The sequence below is a fragment of the Puma concolor genome, chromosome C1, assembly GCF_028749965.1.
Source record: "Puma concolor isolate L17-30 chromosome C1, mPumCon1.1.hap2, whole genome shotgun sequence".
NCBI lineage: Eukaryota > Metazoa > Chordata > Mammalia > Carnivora > Felidae > Puma > Puma concolor.
Window position 1 is genome coordinate 101,348,349 of NC_141674.1, and position 16,690 is coordinate 101,365,038.

Genomic DNA, 16,690 nt, shown 5'->3' on the forward strand with positions numbered 1-16,690 from the left:
AAGAGATAGAGAGGGGAGAGAGGAAGAGGGAGAAAGAGAGAGAGAGAGGAGACTTATTACGAGATTAGTTCACATGATTATGGAGGTTGGCCAGTCCAAAATCCGCAGTGTGGGCCGGCAGCCTGGAGATCCAGGAAAACTAGTGGTGCAGGTGAAATCTGAAGGCAGTCAGCTGGAGGATTCCTTTTTGCTGGGGGAGGCTGATCTTTTTGTTCTAACCAGGACTTCAACTGACTGAATGAGAGCCACGTACATTGTACAGGATAATCTGCTTACTCAAAATTCATCAATTTAAATGTAATCCCATTTAAAACACCTTCCAGGTGGACCCATAAAATTAGCCATCACAGTAGATATTGTGTAAGTGTTAACTGAATTTCTAGTTTGATCCTTGGAAGGTCTATGATACACGGATGACTAGCCCCACTTCATAGGTGACCCTGGAGCGAGGAAGTTAATGGATTCATTTGAGAACACAGAGCTGGAAAGTGGCAAAGGCAAAGAAGGGCAAGCCCCTCTTCTACCACCGAGACCGGAACTCAGGTTCACGGTCTCCAGTGTACTCTGGACACACGTCGTCTCACGTGCTACGCCGAGTCAGGACTGCGTCTGGAGAGCACAATCTCTACTTTTCTCCGGAAGCTCTTCCTTATGGTTACAGAGATCTCCCTGCCAGGACAGGAGCCTGAGAAGAGTCCGAGGGACAAGGGCAGTGCTCCTCCCCAGGACTAAATGCCCTTTGGTTTTTTATGCCTGTTGCTTCCCACTCTTGTTGCTTCCACCACGTCAATCAACAACACGTGCAGGGGAAAAGCAACCCACGTTGTTGCTGTGGCCCACTGCTGGCTAAAGGAGCTACCATTTGCCAGATGCCTGCTGCGTGTCAGGCAACCTTCAAGAGTAGATATCAACCCCATTCTGCAGCTGATAAAATGGAGGCTACGTAACTTGCCAAGGTCACAACTTGTAAATGGCAAGGCAGATTCAAATCTTGTCTGACTCCAAAATTACAGTCTTCTCACTACCCCACAGGGTCTCTTAAAAGAGGTCAAATCTGTGACTCCATTCACCACCTTCACTTCTTCCCCACTCTGTTCCCCTCCTCTGCCAAACTGAAGCAGTATGCTGTAGTGGACAGATCACAGGTCCTAGACAGAGAAGGCCTGGGCCCTTCCAGGCTGTCTGAACAAGCTGTTTGGTCTATCATTCTACAGTTTATTCATGAATGAAAGGAGAAAAAAGTACCACCATTCGGATAAAAAGAGATGATGTCTGTAATGTTCTCTGAGACTAGAAAGCGATACATGTGTTAGTTGGTATTGTTATAATCTACACACATGACTTCTTTCTAGATCTGAAGTAAAAACCTAACTTGCAGGAGTCCTTTTCTGACTGATACAAACCCATTTAATCACTTGCTCGATTTGTATGCTGTGAGCATTAGCAAGAATTAGGGCCTCGTTTTCAAATAAATTCAGCATTTGCTATGTATCCTCAAATGGACTGTTCAACAAGGCAGGGACTGAAACTTCCATTTCCTTTTCATCCTTCTGTCTTGCCCAATGCAGGGATCTTCATTTAACAGAAGCTGGCTCAAGAATGAGAATGTGTATGGGGCGCCTGGGTGGCGCAGTCGGTTAAGCGTCTGACTTCAGCCAGGTCACGATCTCGCGGTCCGTGAGTTCGAGCCCCGCGTCAGGCTCTGGGCTGATGGCTCAGAGCCTGGAGCCTGTTTCCGATTCTGTGTCTCCCTCTCTCTCTGCCCCTCCCCCATTCATGCTCTGTCTCTCTCTGTCCCAAAAATAAATAAACGTTGAAAAAAAAAATTTAAAAAAAAAGAATGAGAATGTGTAGGAGAAGTCAAGAACTCATTTTGCTTGAGGGGAGTAAGAACTTTGATAAAGGCAAGTGTGGTGAATCAGAGGTGCAAACAGAGTGGGGGAGGGAGCTATTTCCCTAAACGAACTAGTGAGAAAAAAATGGTGCCAAGGTAGAGGGGCAAAATCCCGAAATCCCAATGCTTATCCATTTTGAAAGGGTGGGTATTGGTTCTTTCTGTCCTAGGGTTGACATGGTACCGTGTAAAATTTCTAAACCACGAGTCAAAAATCCTGGGCTGCGGAATCGCAAGTCATTTCATATCCTTAAGCCAGTTTTTAAATTTGTAACATGATAGTGCTGAACTCGATTATTGTCAGGTTATTGTTTCCAGCTCAAACATGTTATGTGATCACAGACAAGAGGCTTTCTTAACATACAAAGACCTCCTACAAACCAACTAAAAAAAAAAAAAAAGCCAGTAACCCAACAGAGAAGGTGAAGGATATAAGCAGATAGTTCACAGAAAAGAAAATACAGGCAATGTTTAAACCGAAAGAGCCATGCAAGTTAAAACTACAAAGAAATTCAATGTTTTCAACTATTAGATTGGAAATAGAGTTCCATGATGCATTGTGTTGCTGACTATGAGAACGCCAGCACTGTCAAGAAAGTAGTAGAAGTGTATACTGGATAATTTGGTGCTATTAAAATTAGAAGCTCACATATTCTTTGATGTGGCAGTTCCACGCCTAGGTGTTTACACAGGTATGCTTACACACATGAACCACCACCTTTTAAAGGGCATTTCACAACAGCATCTTGGCAGTATCAATGGATTTTAAAACAACCTCAATGGCCATCTATGTACTGTTACTTAGATAAATTATGGTGCACTAGATTCCCAGACAATGTAATAATAGCAATCTTGAAAAACAATGAGCCATCTCTCTATATAGTACCATGGACAAACCTTCAAGATATACTGTTTAATAAAAAAAGAGACGGGGAAGACAAAAAGAATATATATGTTGTATAATATACATATTCCTTTTTACTTGGAAATACTTTAAAACTTACAACAAAAATTGCAAAAAAAAAAAAAGGGTATAAAGAACACCTATGTGTTCAAAGCATAGCTTTGATACAAAGCCTGTAAACGCAGCAGAAGAAAACTACAAATAAGGCTTAAGAAATGGTTTTCATATGGCTGCTTGGTTTGTGACAAAGATGTCATCGCAATTCAGTACAGGAAAGGATGGTCTTTTCAATAAATAATGGTGGGTCAACTGAAATCCCTTAAAGTAAAAGTTTCATTGATCCTTTATTTCACACTCTATTTCACAGTATACCAAAAAAATTTTTTAAAAAACATAGACGTGTATATATGATTGTTAAAGCAATATGCTACCAGAAACAAAACAAAACAAAACAAAACAAAACAAAACAAAACAAAACCAAAACCACAGACGGTATCTCTACAACTTTAGGCAGGCAAACATTTTTAAAACAAGATGTAAAAACCACTAAACAAGAGAAAAATTTAATAAATTGGATTCCATTAAAATTAAGAACTCTTCATCAAAAGACAACATTCAGAGAGTGAAAAGGGAGGTGACAGACTGAGAAGAGAACTCCCTCCCTCCCTGTCATGACAAGGGCCTCATCCAAATACACAAAGACCTACAAATCAAAAGACTAAGAATGCAACAGACAAATGGGAAAACACTTGAAGTTGGCATTTAACAGAAGAGGATATTCAAATGACCCATGTGCAGATGAAAGGGTGCTAAATGTCATTTGATGAGGAAAATGCAAATGAAAACCAAAAATGTGATACCGCCACACTACCACCAAAATTAAAAGGACTGATTAGAACCAAATGTTGGCAACAATGTGGTAGACAACTAGAATTCTCACACGCTGCTGATGGAGTACAGATTGGTTCAACCACTTTGGAAAACCATTCGGTAGGTTAATTTTTTTTTAGTAGCTCTGAGGTGTAATTCATATACAATAAATTGCATATTTTTGTCGTGTATAACTTGGTGAGTTGTACATACGTATGTACCCATGAAGCAATTGCCACAGTCAAGAAAATAAACATGTCCACCACCCCCAGAAATTTCCTAGTACTTTCTGGAACCCATTCCTTCTCTCTATTCCCCACCACTTGATACTTAGGCAACCGCTGATCTGCTTTCTATCACTATGGATCAGTTTGTCTTCTCTAGGATTTTATATTCATGGAATCACAGAGTAGGTATTTTTGTACCCAGTTCTTTTACTCACATATTGATTTTAGAATTCATCCATGTTGACTTAGCTATTGTTTTTTATTGCTGAGTAGTATTCCATTGTACAGCTGTACCCCATTTGTTGATCTATGCACCTGTTGATGGACAGCTGTGCTGTTTCCAGTTCTTTACTATTACAAATAAAGCAGCCCTGAACACTAATGTACAGGTCTTTGTGTGGACATATGCCTTGTTTTCTCTTGGATAAATGGAATGGCTGAATCATAGGTAGGGGTACATGTAACCTTTAAACAGATGAGCAGCAGTTTTTAATAGAGCTAAATGAACATGTTCCCTATGACCCATCAAGTCCACTCTGGCTATATTCCCAAGAGAAATGAATGTATACGTACACCCAAACATATGTACCAGAATGTTCATAGCACTTTATTTGTAATAGCCAGAAATTAGACACATATCCAAAAGCCCCTGAATGGTCGCCAGAAATCCTCCACCACTGGGGTGTTCCTGAGATGCTTTGAGCCAGCCGCGGGCCTTCTGTCACTCAGAAAATCTGACTGTTACAATCACTCCATTACATATACCCTCAATCCCCCTCCCCCTCTTCTCCTGCCCATGTTCTTGACTGTCAAACCCCAAGAGTCCTAAATTCAGATTGCTACCTACTTCCTGCCGGCAGGTGAATGTGACTACAGAAAAGCATGCTTCTTTGTGACTGGTGTCCTAGTTTTTCTCAATTAGGAATAGATCAGTCCCCTAGGGGGCATTTGGAAATGTGACCGGGAGTTCTTTTGATCATCACAATCAGTGAGGGGTATTACTAAGGGCCAGAGATGCTAAATGTCCAGAGGGCCAATAGCCTGGAAAACACTGCTTGACCACAAACCTCAAGTGGTAAGTGCTGACCACAATCATGCTAGAATTCCTTCATCGATTCCTTTTTCCACTCCCCAGACAACTTTTCTCTCTTCTCATTTCAAACCTCTAAAACCTTTTCCCTCTTCCTCATTTTCAGCTAAAAACCCTATCTCTTAATCAAAAGAAAAAAACAGGAGAGTTCAAGAAAAAATGTCCACATTCTCTTGATTACCTACCAATATACCTACAACTACACCCACATACTCAGTGTCCCCTACTGTCGCAATGGGTAAAGTGTCCAGGATATTTTCGAAGTCCTGCACCAGATTCTATCCCCTCTCACATACTCAACAATTTCCCCCCTGCAATAATTTTATCATCAATTTCCCCTCTCTGCTCTATTATTCCCATCAGGATATAAATAGTCCATACAATTTCACAACCCCCCAAATATTCTCCCTTGACATCATGTGACCCTCCACATTTTAGAAGGATCGTAATGTACAGGGAGCCAAGAGGCCTGGCTCTGCCACCATGTCACCAATGACCTTGGGTGGTTGGCCTTTGCACACCTCTTTTTCTCATCTATAAAATGAAAAGGTGATACAAGTGAATCTCTAAGATTCCTTCTCTGGTTAACACTGGATATCGATGACATGTCCCCTCACAATGTATATACACATCAGGCAAGGCACAAAGCAGAGCGAGGCTGTTTAAGAAAGGTATTGTAAGCCACACACTCCTCCACCGGAGGAACATGGGGCACGGGACAGGAACACAAAGGATCCTTTTACCAGGGAGGTTAACAGTAAGGGCCTTCAAATAGGGATCAAGTTCAGGGTGGGGGAGATCAATGAAGTTAGGAGAACTGGCGGAGGTTTCCTGGAGGATAGGGTTTATGACAGGGCTTAAAGGATACTCAGAGGAACAGTAGAAGTTCAGAGCTGCAGAAACTCTGCCAGGAGTCAGCCCAATGTGTTGGAGGTGAAGGAAAGTAGTGGGAAAAAGACGAGGCTGTAAAAATGGGCTGGGGCCCTATTGTTGGAAACTTGAGGTCTGAATGAAAGGCTTGTTCTTTACATGCGGCATGGAAATTCATGCTGAAAAAACTAAAGACAGTGGAAACAATGGAAACAAGTATGTTTTGCAGCTCAGCTTGAGTCCTACGTCCAACATGAATTTGTGTAGCTAAGGTTCCGGTCTCTAATACAGGGAATGGGGCAGAGATGAAGAGAAAATCATCTTTCTGATTAATTTGGCCAAAGCACATCTGGAAGTTGTCCAAAGAGAACAAATGAGTAACCCTAGAGTCCTGGTGTACCAAATATCTGTTTTTTTTCTGACTGTAACTATACATTTAACCCTGGAACCTAGTCTCTCCATATCAGGAACATTCTGTTCCAAGTTACCACAGGAGAATGCCCATTTCTTGTCATCCTGGGACATGCAGTTATATGGGTGGTTGCCAAGACAAATCTTGTCATACAAAGGGCAAATAAATGTTAAATGACAGGACAAAATACTCAGTTCTAAGATCAAATATATATTCTCATTTAGTTGCTAGCACATTCTTGGTTACTTTGTATAAAGCTCAACATTAAATACTTCAACAGTGTTCAACAGCCTTTAACACTGGTGCCAGTTGTGGGGTTCACAAAGCTGTGTGGGGAGCCTAAGAGTCTGAATTCCCATTGATCCCACCACCAATTCACAGGTATCCTTAAGAAAGTAACTGTCTGCCACTATTAGTTGGCAAACTGGAGGCCTGGATACTTTAACACCAGGTTCAAATCCTGGCCCTGCCACTAATAGGACTCTGGCCTTAATTCTCTTTGTGCCTCAGTTTCCTCATCTGTAGAGTGGGGATAACAAAGGTTCTAGCCTCCCAGGATTGTTGGGAGAATCAAATGTGTTCATATATTTAGAATACTGCCTGGCCTGTGGTAAAGAATTATAAATACTAGTTATTACAATTTACCTCCACACTACTTCAGCCTCTCTCTGAGGTTATCACTGCCTACTGATGGTTTTAAATAAGCAAGGCAGGAACATAGTTTCCGTAAAGGACTGTGAAGCAGAATTTAGGATGCTCAGAAATCTGACCTTTCACCTCCACTTCTTCTCCCAGACTCATTGGTGTGTGATCTATGATCAGAGACCCCTGGGAAGAAAGAGAGAAGTTCTGTCAGAATTTCTTCTTTGAGGTGGTCATAGTGACCCTCTGGTACAGCATGTTCTTCAAGAAAACTCTTCCCCCACCACCTCATTATCCATTTCCATTTCCCTTCTTCAATTTCCTGGTAGCTCCTTTCCCATTTTTCCTTTGGTCGCTTCATTGGTACCACTTTTTCTTTTCTTTCTCACCTAGCCCATTTTTCAGGTGTGCTTATCTGTATAAGGACACCAGGACAAATGTGCCAAAGGTCAAAGCCTGATAACCTGGGTCAGAAGATCAGTTCCTCTAGTAAGAGGTTGAGAGAAGAGTACGGAGCCTCTTGGTTCACCCAGTGGGAGAACGTGCTTGGGGAACCATGGAGTTAGTGGGCTGGACTCAGGAGACTTCTGGCAAACAAATTTCCTGGGGAAAACATGGAGAACATACCTTTTCTATTCCTGTGTGCCTTCCTCACACCTGAAGCTAAGGGAGTTAAACATCCAACTCAGGAGTGCCCAAAGGAATGTTCTTAGACATGTTGCAAAATTCGGTTGAGTTCAACATACTCTCAGATCGGATTCCCTCTGGAAAATCTCTACAAGGTCACACTTCACTGAAACCACGACCGAACAAGGACACGATTACTGTGCAGTCTCTCTGGGATAGCTGCAAATTCAAATAAAGCTCGTCCCCTCAAACGATCACTTTGCAACTGTCATACCACGAGTCCTAAATGTTTGTTTGAAAAACAGGAAGTGTTAAAACTATAAGACAAGAAAGTACAGTATGCTATTCCTGTCCGTAGGTCATCCAGAATAAAGGGCAGGACTGACAACTCTCTGCTGGAATGCATTTGTTTTCAACACTTCACGGCAAAGTGAGATTCTTCAAACAGGACAGTAATAATTTGGTATGGACATGGCCAAACCTCCTGGCCCTTATCGCTGAACACAATGTCCTAGTCTACTCTAATTCATTCCGTGACATATCTGCTTGAGGAATCTTGACATTTTCGTCACTTCTTTTCTCTATCTCCAGGTTGGTTGCCAACCCTTGCTAACACTGCAACAGGATGTAATCATTGACCAAAACTCACAGGACTTTGTGAACTGCTTCTGTTGCACTGTGTTCTTTTCAGGAATTTGCCTTGGCAAAGTCCTTGCATTTATTACATTAGACTTGGGTGAGCAGAAGCCTTTCATAAAAGATGTAATTCTGGTGAATTCTGACAATATCCAGAGTCAGGGGGTTGATCTTATTTACAAAGGATGTGACGATGCTACTTTTCTAGTCGGATATTGCGCTTTCTAGTTTCTAATTTACCTTCAGCTACGTTTTGAGGTGATGCAGTATAATTATAAGGCAAGAATAAGGTCTAGAGATAAAGGCCAGGTAGGTAAGAAAATGGAGAAGCGAAGTTTCAAACACAGGTCTTGTAATTCCAGAGCCCTGTGTTCCTTCTGCCAACACTCTAACAAGTTAAGTGCAATGAACAAGGAAAGCAGGAAAAAGAATCTTCAACCCTTAAAACACAGCACACTATTAAGCCTTTCTTTCTACAATGGAACAGACACTCTCCTTTGCTAAAGAATGCATTTTTGATGAACATATATCCATCTTTTATACCTTCTTTGCAAATAACTCATTCTACACCGAAAGTCATTTAGCTATTTAGATATGTAAACAAGGCAAGACTGATTTTCCTGCCTCTTCTTCCTACCTTCTCTACCCCCTGGTTGTAATGCATGGCTTTATAGACACATGCCTACTTGTTTTTCATAGTAATATTACAATATAAAGTAAAAAACAACAAAAACAAGCAAAAAACATAAAAACGGGTGTCAGTGAAATACCGCTCATAGCTCAGCAGTAAGCAAGCTATTTTTAAAATGTAGTGTAGTCAAGAAGTACATATTTATAATGTCATGTTCAGAAGTAACTATAAAGGGCAGGGCTTCCAATTAATGTGAGAATCCAAGAGAGCAGTTAGCCCAAATATTTATTAAAAATAAATAGTACAGGTATCGTGCTCAGCACTGTGAATAGTGTGGTGTTCAAAACAGACACTGCACAGTGCACCCTCTAGATGCAAAGTTCCTGTCTTTCACCAAAACCTACCTGGAAGGTTAATAAAACTCCTTTTCTCACTGCAAAAATGCAAAGGGAGCATTACACAGCAGGCTGCATCCAAAGCCATGTTTGAAGAATTGTCTAACATTGGGCAATCTGATTACTGCAAGGATTTCCCAAGGAGCAAACAGGGAGAGAAATGTCTGTAGCAATAGAAATATAGCTGAAGATTCAGCATCTTTTTTGAAGATTCTGAATGTTAAAACTTGAAATCAGAGCAACTACTCACAGTGACAAATAAGTCTCTGAAATTTGTTGCTGGGCAATAAGGTCACCTGTCTCTAGCGGACTGGAGGGGTCCCACACGATCCTGGATCACACAAGCAGACGGCTGGTACAGACCGGCATGCTGAGAAAGGATCTAGATGAGCACGAGGCTCTCATAAATCATGTATTAGCCTCCTGATGACATTCTGCTGGAAGAGGGAGAGGCTGGCAGGGACTGAGCCATCACAAATACAAGCGGGGAGTTGGTGGCTCCCTTTCTGAGGATGGGCACGTGGTCCCCAGACAAGTTCAAAGGGCAGATGTCAGTATTTAAAGAGAGACTGTGGAGTGTGACCCAGGACACTTTGGACGAGGCAGATTCTTAGAATCATATGGAAAACCGTGAAGTGCACAGCAAGAGGGTTTAGAATCACAGTCTAGCCCTGATTAAGCAGAAAGTCTGTGGTATTTACTACCACACAGTAAATGGATCAATGACTCTGTGTGCTTCCAGACATTCCAATATCAGATATAGGGCAGCCATGGGGAGTTAGGCAAATACAAAATACACCAGTTATTACTATTAGATTCCAGAACTTTTCCCTGCTCAGCCCAGGAGGGCGCCCTGGTCATTCTCATTACAGTGATGCAAGCATCTGTGATCAGTTAATGTCCAAACATAACCTTTTTGCAACACTTGGACTAGGCTTTCCCCAGAGCTCTCTTGTAAGTGGGGAAGGACCTATTAACTTGTCACCTATCAAGGTTCTCCCTGGATACTGGAGTGAGTGAAGAGGAACTTTCAGGTAGGTGAGTACATTTTAGTACAGATAGGAGGACTGACAGGATAGGTGGGCAAGAACTGACGAACAGACATCTGCCTAGTCCCTCCTGACCAAGGATTTTGTCTATCCCTTGTTGGGACAGAACTGGTCATTAACATCAGATTCATACGTGTCTTGCATGTTTACAAATGTCCCCACCAGGCTAGAAGATGCATGAAGTTAAGGACTCTGACCCTCTTGTGCAAGCCTGTGTTCCTACAGCCCAGTGCATGGTAGCTGCTTAACAAGGATTTTCTGAGTAGGTAGTAAGTAAACTTGTGTCTAGTTAACTGTTTAGTAGAACAAATATAGTGGATTCAGTTGCTCACAACTGCAACTGATTCTTATTGTTTGTGGTAGTTACGTTTTATAAAGGTGCTGGGACACTAAATCAGTGAATCCTGAAACACTGTTGCTAGGAGAAATACTAGGTTCCACTCACTGAGCCTCTGGTCAAAACATTTTTCACCAACCAATCAATCCGTAACTTTGTTTTCTGTATGTTCCTGTTTAAAGACCCCTTATTTGGTTGACTCACTAACACTGTGGCCAACAGCACCGTACAACTCATGCCTGAACGGAGCTCATCTAGCCCATTTATTTCTTCCGTAAGGAACATCACAGCCTTCCTGCGTTTAGGAATACCAGACAGCACTCGAGTGCTGCACTGGGAGCCATTTTAAACAGAGAAATCAACAGAGAACAAAAATGCAAAACACCTGGCACTAAATGAACCAAAACCGGGAGACTTGTTTATGGCATGGGAGCTGAAACGAGGAGGCAGAGTGCCATCTGGTTCCACCTCAATCATTTTGCTGTCATGAGGGAGAAAATAGAGCACCTCTTTGGTGTGATGGAGAAGAGTAATGGACCCAAGAGGTAGTTTACGGTTAGCATCCGGGTGCCTGGCAGGTCCCCCAAGCACACGGGGCCTCTTGAAGAGCTACATTCATCTGGGGATGATTACATGAAGACAGGAGGCATTAGGGAGGTGAGCACGGAACTAAATAATCACCAAGTTATAAAACGCCAGGTTTAGCAGGTAGTCCTTGAACACTGAAAAAGACAAATCTGGAACACGTGGAAGATTGTATCTCACAGAGTAAAAATAAAAAAATAATGGATGGCATAGGCTTGGAATAGCTTCCGAAGTTCAGAGACACTCACAGCTGGATATTAAGGAAAGGCAGGAAGTGTTAGGGAATTCTTAAGAATGCACCACACTGAATTGTTTGGACTCTGCCGAGGTGATGTGACACGAGCATCTCTTGTCTGTCTCCTAGCCTGGCAAGAGAGGCATGCTGACGATGGTGCCCAGGTTCGTGTGGGGTAACTTTACCTGAGGGTAGCTCCAGGGGTAGGTATTAAGCATTCATCAGTGCCCACTCTCTCTGCGTGTGTGTGTGTGAAGGCCCAGCTGTTGGGAAGGACAGGAACAGCTCTGGCCACTTAGGCTTTCTGGCTCGTTTTATGGGTGACTCAGTCTCCACCATCCTAGAAGACTGCACAAAACTCCTCTGCAAGGCTGTCTCATCACCTCAGAGCCTTCCCACAGGTTTCCACATCTTGTTGGCTTGGTAGAAAATCAGCTTCTACCTCCAGGTCTAGTATTTGGTCATTAATGAGGCAATTTGGGACCTGAAACCCAATCCCCACTTAACAGCCCTTCCCCGGCGTGGAGGGAAGCAAATTATTCAGAGTTAATGTTGTGAAGCCAAGTTGCTAACCAAAGGAAAGAAAATTTGGCTATCCATAAAAATGTATTATATGGGGATCCTCTTAATTCTTATGGCTTTCCTGCTCCTAGGACTCATCAAGTAGTTCCCAAATCCTGATTGACCAAGTGATTCTCCTGCTTCAGATCTTACTTCTTGGATACCATAAGCAAAAATACATTTTGCTTTCAGCAATGATTTAAAAACCTACTACATGTCAGCGACTGTTCAAGGAGATATTGAGAACACTGCAATGAACAAAACAGAAAGTCTATGTCCCTAGTTATTCATAGATATATATATATATATGACCTATATATTCATATATATATATGAATATGGCAATAAATGTAGTATTTAATAAATGTGGCACTGACCAATCAGAAGAGGTGCTAGCCATAGTCTTGGCATAGGGTGCTGGAAGGACAGGTGGTATTATCCCTTTAGTTGCTAGGATTGTGTGGAGATCCAGGGAACCTGGGGGAAGGATGAGGGTAGTAAAGGGCACCTGCAGGGCTCAGGATGGCAGCTATTTTGGTACTTTTAACAGTTGATGTGGTTGAATATGAGCCCTGGCGGTAAGTGCCATGGGGAATATTAAATGGCACACCATGACCAAAGCGTGAATAGAGTGACTTATCCCAGAAACACAGTAATACTCATGTTTTAGAAAGCAACTTCTTTCCGGGGGGGGGGGGGGGGGGGTGGTCAAGGGCTGGTGGGGGGGGTGCAGTAAAGGGAGTAAAAAGGGAGGAGCAAGTGAATGCAGTACCTGAATGTTCTTTTTTAAGTCTCCGTCAGCAACAGACTTTGTTTTTATAGCACTCCGTGAAAACAAAATACCCTTAATCTCACAGTTTACCTGAAATGAGTCATGACCTAAAGGTTCTGATGTAAATGATGAGAGTATGTAAACGGCAGATGCTTTAGAGGAGAAAATAAAAATCAGTAACATCTGAATTTAATGTCTGAATATTAATAACCCTCTCTCTCCTTAACAGGAGACCATGGTATGGAATGCGATGTGGTAAGTAAATGACAAGAAGGAGAAGCAGCAGAAGGCCAATCCTGAGTAACACGCTGGACGCAGATCCAAGTGGCTTCTGAGCAGTGAGCTGTGAATGTTACCCTCACAACTGTATTTCTGAAGGCAAAAAATTGCATGTTAGTCCTAACAGGCTGTGGTTTCTCACTTTTCCTGTTGAAGCACTTGGGACCAATAAATGTCATTTTTTAAGTGGTAATTTTTGAGAAAGTGACTTTTAAGGGAATCAAGTTTTGAGAAATATGCCTGGGAGCCATGAGTGCCTACAGAAAACATGTTAGGTCTTAATGTTTAGTGTCCTTGATATAATTATTTCAAGAAAAGGAAAGAAATAAGACATCTCCAAATCCTGTTTCCATGCTTATGAAAAGAACTGTGATCAACATTATTCAGAACACATAAACAGCATCTTCTTTCAATAGTTGGCCAAATACTTAATGTAAGGTTTCTCAGTTTGATATTTATCTGGAGAGATGATCCAGACCTTCAAAATAGTTTCTCAGAGGTGTCCCTGACCTAAGAAAAGATGAAGAACCACTGGCATAAGGGAAAATTCATTCATTCATTCATTCATTCATTCATTCATTCATCTGTTCGTTCATTCATTCATTGCACATGCATTTATGCAATGTCCGTTATATACCAGGTACTAGGCTAGGCACTGGGCATATAGCATGTAATGAGTCCAATGAGCTCCCTATTCCCATGCAGTCTGTATTCTACTGAGTGGGTTGGGCAGGCTTATGGGGTTTAGAACCCTGGGCAAGTTTTTTGCTTCTCTGAGCCTCCCTGCTTCATCTGTAAAGTAGGAATAAGAGGATAAGAACAAAAATGAGTCAAATATCTTGTACAAAGGTATAAATACAATAAATAATAATTATTATAAAACTCCCATCGCCCGGAGGAAGTAGGCGTAGGTCAGAGAGGTAGCGCCATCTTCATTTTTGTAGATACAAAGGTTAAGCTCAAAGGGGTTGCATGAATTGTGTTAGGCAAGGGAGTGATCAATACATAGCTCTGATCTGGGCTAGCCAGTTGATACACTGACTGGCTCTTGATTTTTTCTTTCTCCAAATTGCTTTTTCTTAATTAGGCCTCTACTGGATTCATCAGTTTTAGAGAAACACTGAATTATTTAAAACGGGGGTTGGCAAACGGTGGCCCACTGCCTATTTTCACATGGCCTTCAGGCTGAGTGTACTTTTATAGTTTTACACGGTTGAAAACAAAGAAAAATATTATTTTGTTATACTTGAAAAGTTGGTTGAACTTTACATTCCGGTCTCCATAAAGTCTTATTGAACACAGGCACACCCATTTGCTCAAGTACTGTCCGTGGCTGCTTTCATGCTATAGTGGCAGAGCTGAATGGTTGTGACAGAGACCATATGGCCTGAAAAGCCTAAAATATTTATGATATGGCCCTTGACCAAAAAAGTTTGCCAACTCCTGACTTAAAATGTCATTTTTCTCTTGAAGGAAAGACATACCAAATACATCATCATCTTCTGAACTGGGAATGTGACATAATTTAAGATTAAGGAGCCAAGATTAAGTCTGGAAAGTGAGACACTTTTGATCACAGCAATTAGAATACTTAAATGAGACACCAGCTAGTGTTTATGAGACTTTTGGAAGTATTAAGTCATTTGATCCTCAGAATAACTCTAAGAGGTAAGTACTCTTTACATATAAGAGGGCTGAAATTCAAAGAGGTTGGGAGACGTGCCTGGGTCACACAGCCAGTAAACGGCTGAGCTGGGATTTGAATTGAGGTCTATGCTTCTATATACCAGACCAAATGCCATACAATGGACAGCCTGATAGCTTAAGGAAGACACTCTGTATAGATAGATTTACCCAATCTTCTCTGCCTTTCCAAAACGTATTCCCTAAAATTACCTGATGGGCAGTTTCTTTAGTGCTCCCAGTTTCTTCTCTTTTTTTTTCTTCTGTAAAATGGGGGAAATAATCTAACCTGCAAGTTTATTTTAAGAGTTAGGGATAATATATTCGCAATGTCTGGTATCCTGTAAATGACAGCTGCTATTATTTCATTACTACTGTGTCGGGATGTTTTTGTAAGATGCATGTATAGCAAATCTGCTAAGGCAACTCGACAGGCAGGGGGAGGTGGTGGCTATGAGAGAAAAGTAGAGTTAAATACGTCCCCTTGTCCCTGAAAGGCCTGGCAATCAGTCCCAGGCTATCAGTTGCCTAAATTAGGCATTGACATTGGACACCCTCGCTTCTGTACAAAGTAACTTATGGAGTAGCTACTATGTGAGAATCAACACCACACGTGAGGAGGACGCAGCGATCGTGCTGGAGAGGAAACGGGAGAGGCAGCATTTGGGAGGTCAAGGGAGAGTGAACAGCTGGAAGTCGTACTTTAGAATTCCCTCTCGTGAGGAAGGAAACTGGGAAGAATGGCAATAAGAAGGAGCTATGCCACTACTTGGAACCCCTAGGTTGGCGACCAGGGCAAATGCCTGCTGCCAGATTTCTCTAATGTCCGATCTGGTAGCAGGCATTTCCCCCGGTCACCAACCTAGGGGTTTCTCTTTTACCAAGAACAAACGTCAGTGACTTTCTTAGTGTGGGCCAGGCACTGCGCCAAGTGTTGTGACTATATTTTCTCGGGTGATTCTCACAACCATCTTGTGAAGTAGACACTGCTATCAATGTTTTATAGGTATGAAAACTGAGGCTTAGTACGGCTAAGTGACTCCATAGCCACAACAGCACTCCTGTTAAGCATCAGTCAGGATCGGAATCTAGTCTTTTGACACTGATTCCACTGCCCTTTCAATTACTCCTCAGTTGCTATGGCTAGGGACCTATGTGGGTATTAATTCATTCAATAGGTACTTATTGAGACACTGTTCTACCAATCGTGCAACATGGAGTTGTGTCTTAGAGGGAGGAGTAAAGTCCAAACAACGCAGGAGGAAGGGTGGAGGGGAGTGGGAATGGAGAATGACTCTTAATGGGTATGGGGCTTCCATTTAGGGTGTTAAAATGTTCTAAAAGTAGATGGTGGTGATGGCTGTATAACACTGAGCATACTAACAACCATGGAAGTATACATTTTAAACGGATGAATTTTATGATATGTGAATTACATTTCAATAAAGATGCCAAAAAAAGTAAAGAGAAAATTAAAAAATGCACATACCAATAAAGGATATACTCCATAAAACTAGAATAGAAATAGGTATAGTCACGAGAGCTTTTATATCCATAAGAATATAATATAGGATGGTATTATATTTACAACTTGATTTTGATACATGTCACAATAAATTATATAAACATAAAAACAAGACAAACAAAAAGCCATAGATGCAGAGTAGTCTTACCCTATGCCACTCCACTAAAAATTAAAAAAAAAAAAAAAAAAAAAAAAAATGGGGTTCTTGCCTTTTTCTCACTCCTTGTGTAACTCCCATGGGGGTACGTGAGGCTCCAAACCGACTTTACTAAGACAACATTTTCCACAGCAACAGGATGGATTCAACAAGGAAATGATAGCACCTCATAGTTCTGGTCTTGTACTAAGTGTTTTACAAAGAAAACAACTGTGCAGCATGTCTGCTGTGAACTGTGAACTGTGCATTCACTTACCTAACTTTGACTGATAACTCTGCTGCTAATTCTTGAACTCTGGTCCTCCCAGG

General features: G+C 41.7%; 1 long non-coding RNA gene across 1 annotated transcript; it reads right to left on the reverse strand.

The window, feature by feature from the left end:
* Positions 1 to 3,113: 3,113 nt before the first annotated feature.
* LOC147578285 (uncharacterized) lies at positions 3,114 to 12,268 on the reverse strand. The gene is made up of 2 exons (XR_015255034.1): positions 6,913 to 12,268; positions 3,114 to 6,204 (listed from the first exon to the last, which is right to left on the reverse strand). It is a non-coding gene; the product is annotated as an uncharacterized LOC147578285 (long non-coding RNA).
* Positions 12,269 to 16,690: the final 4,422 nt, after the last annotated feature.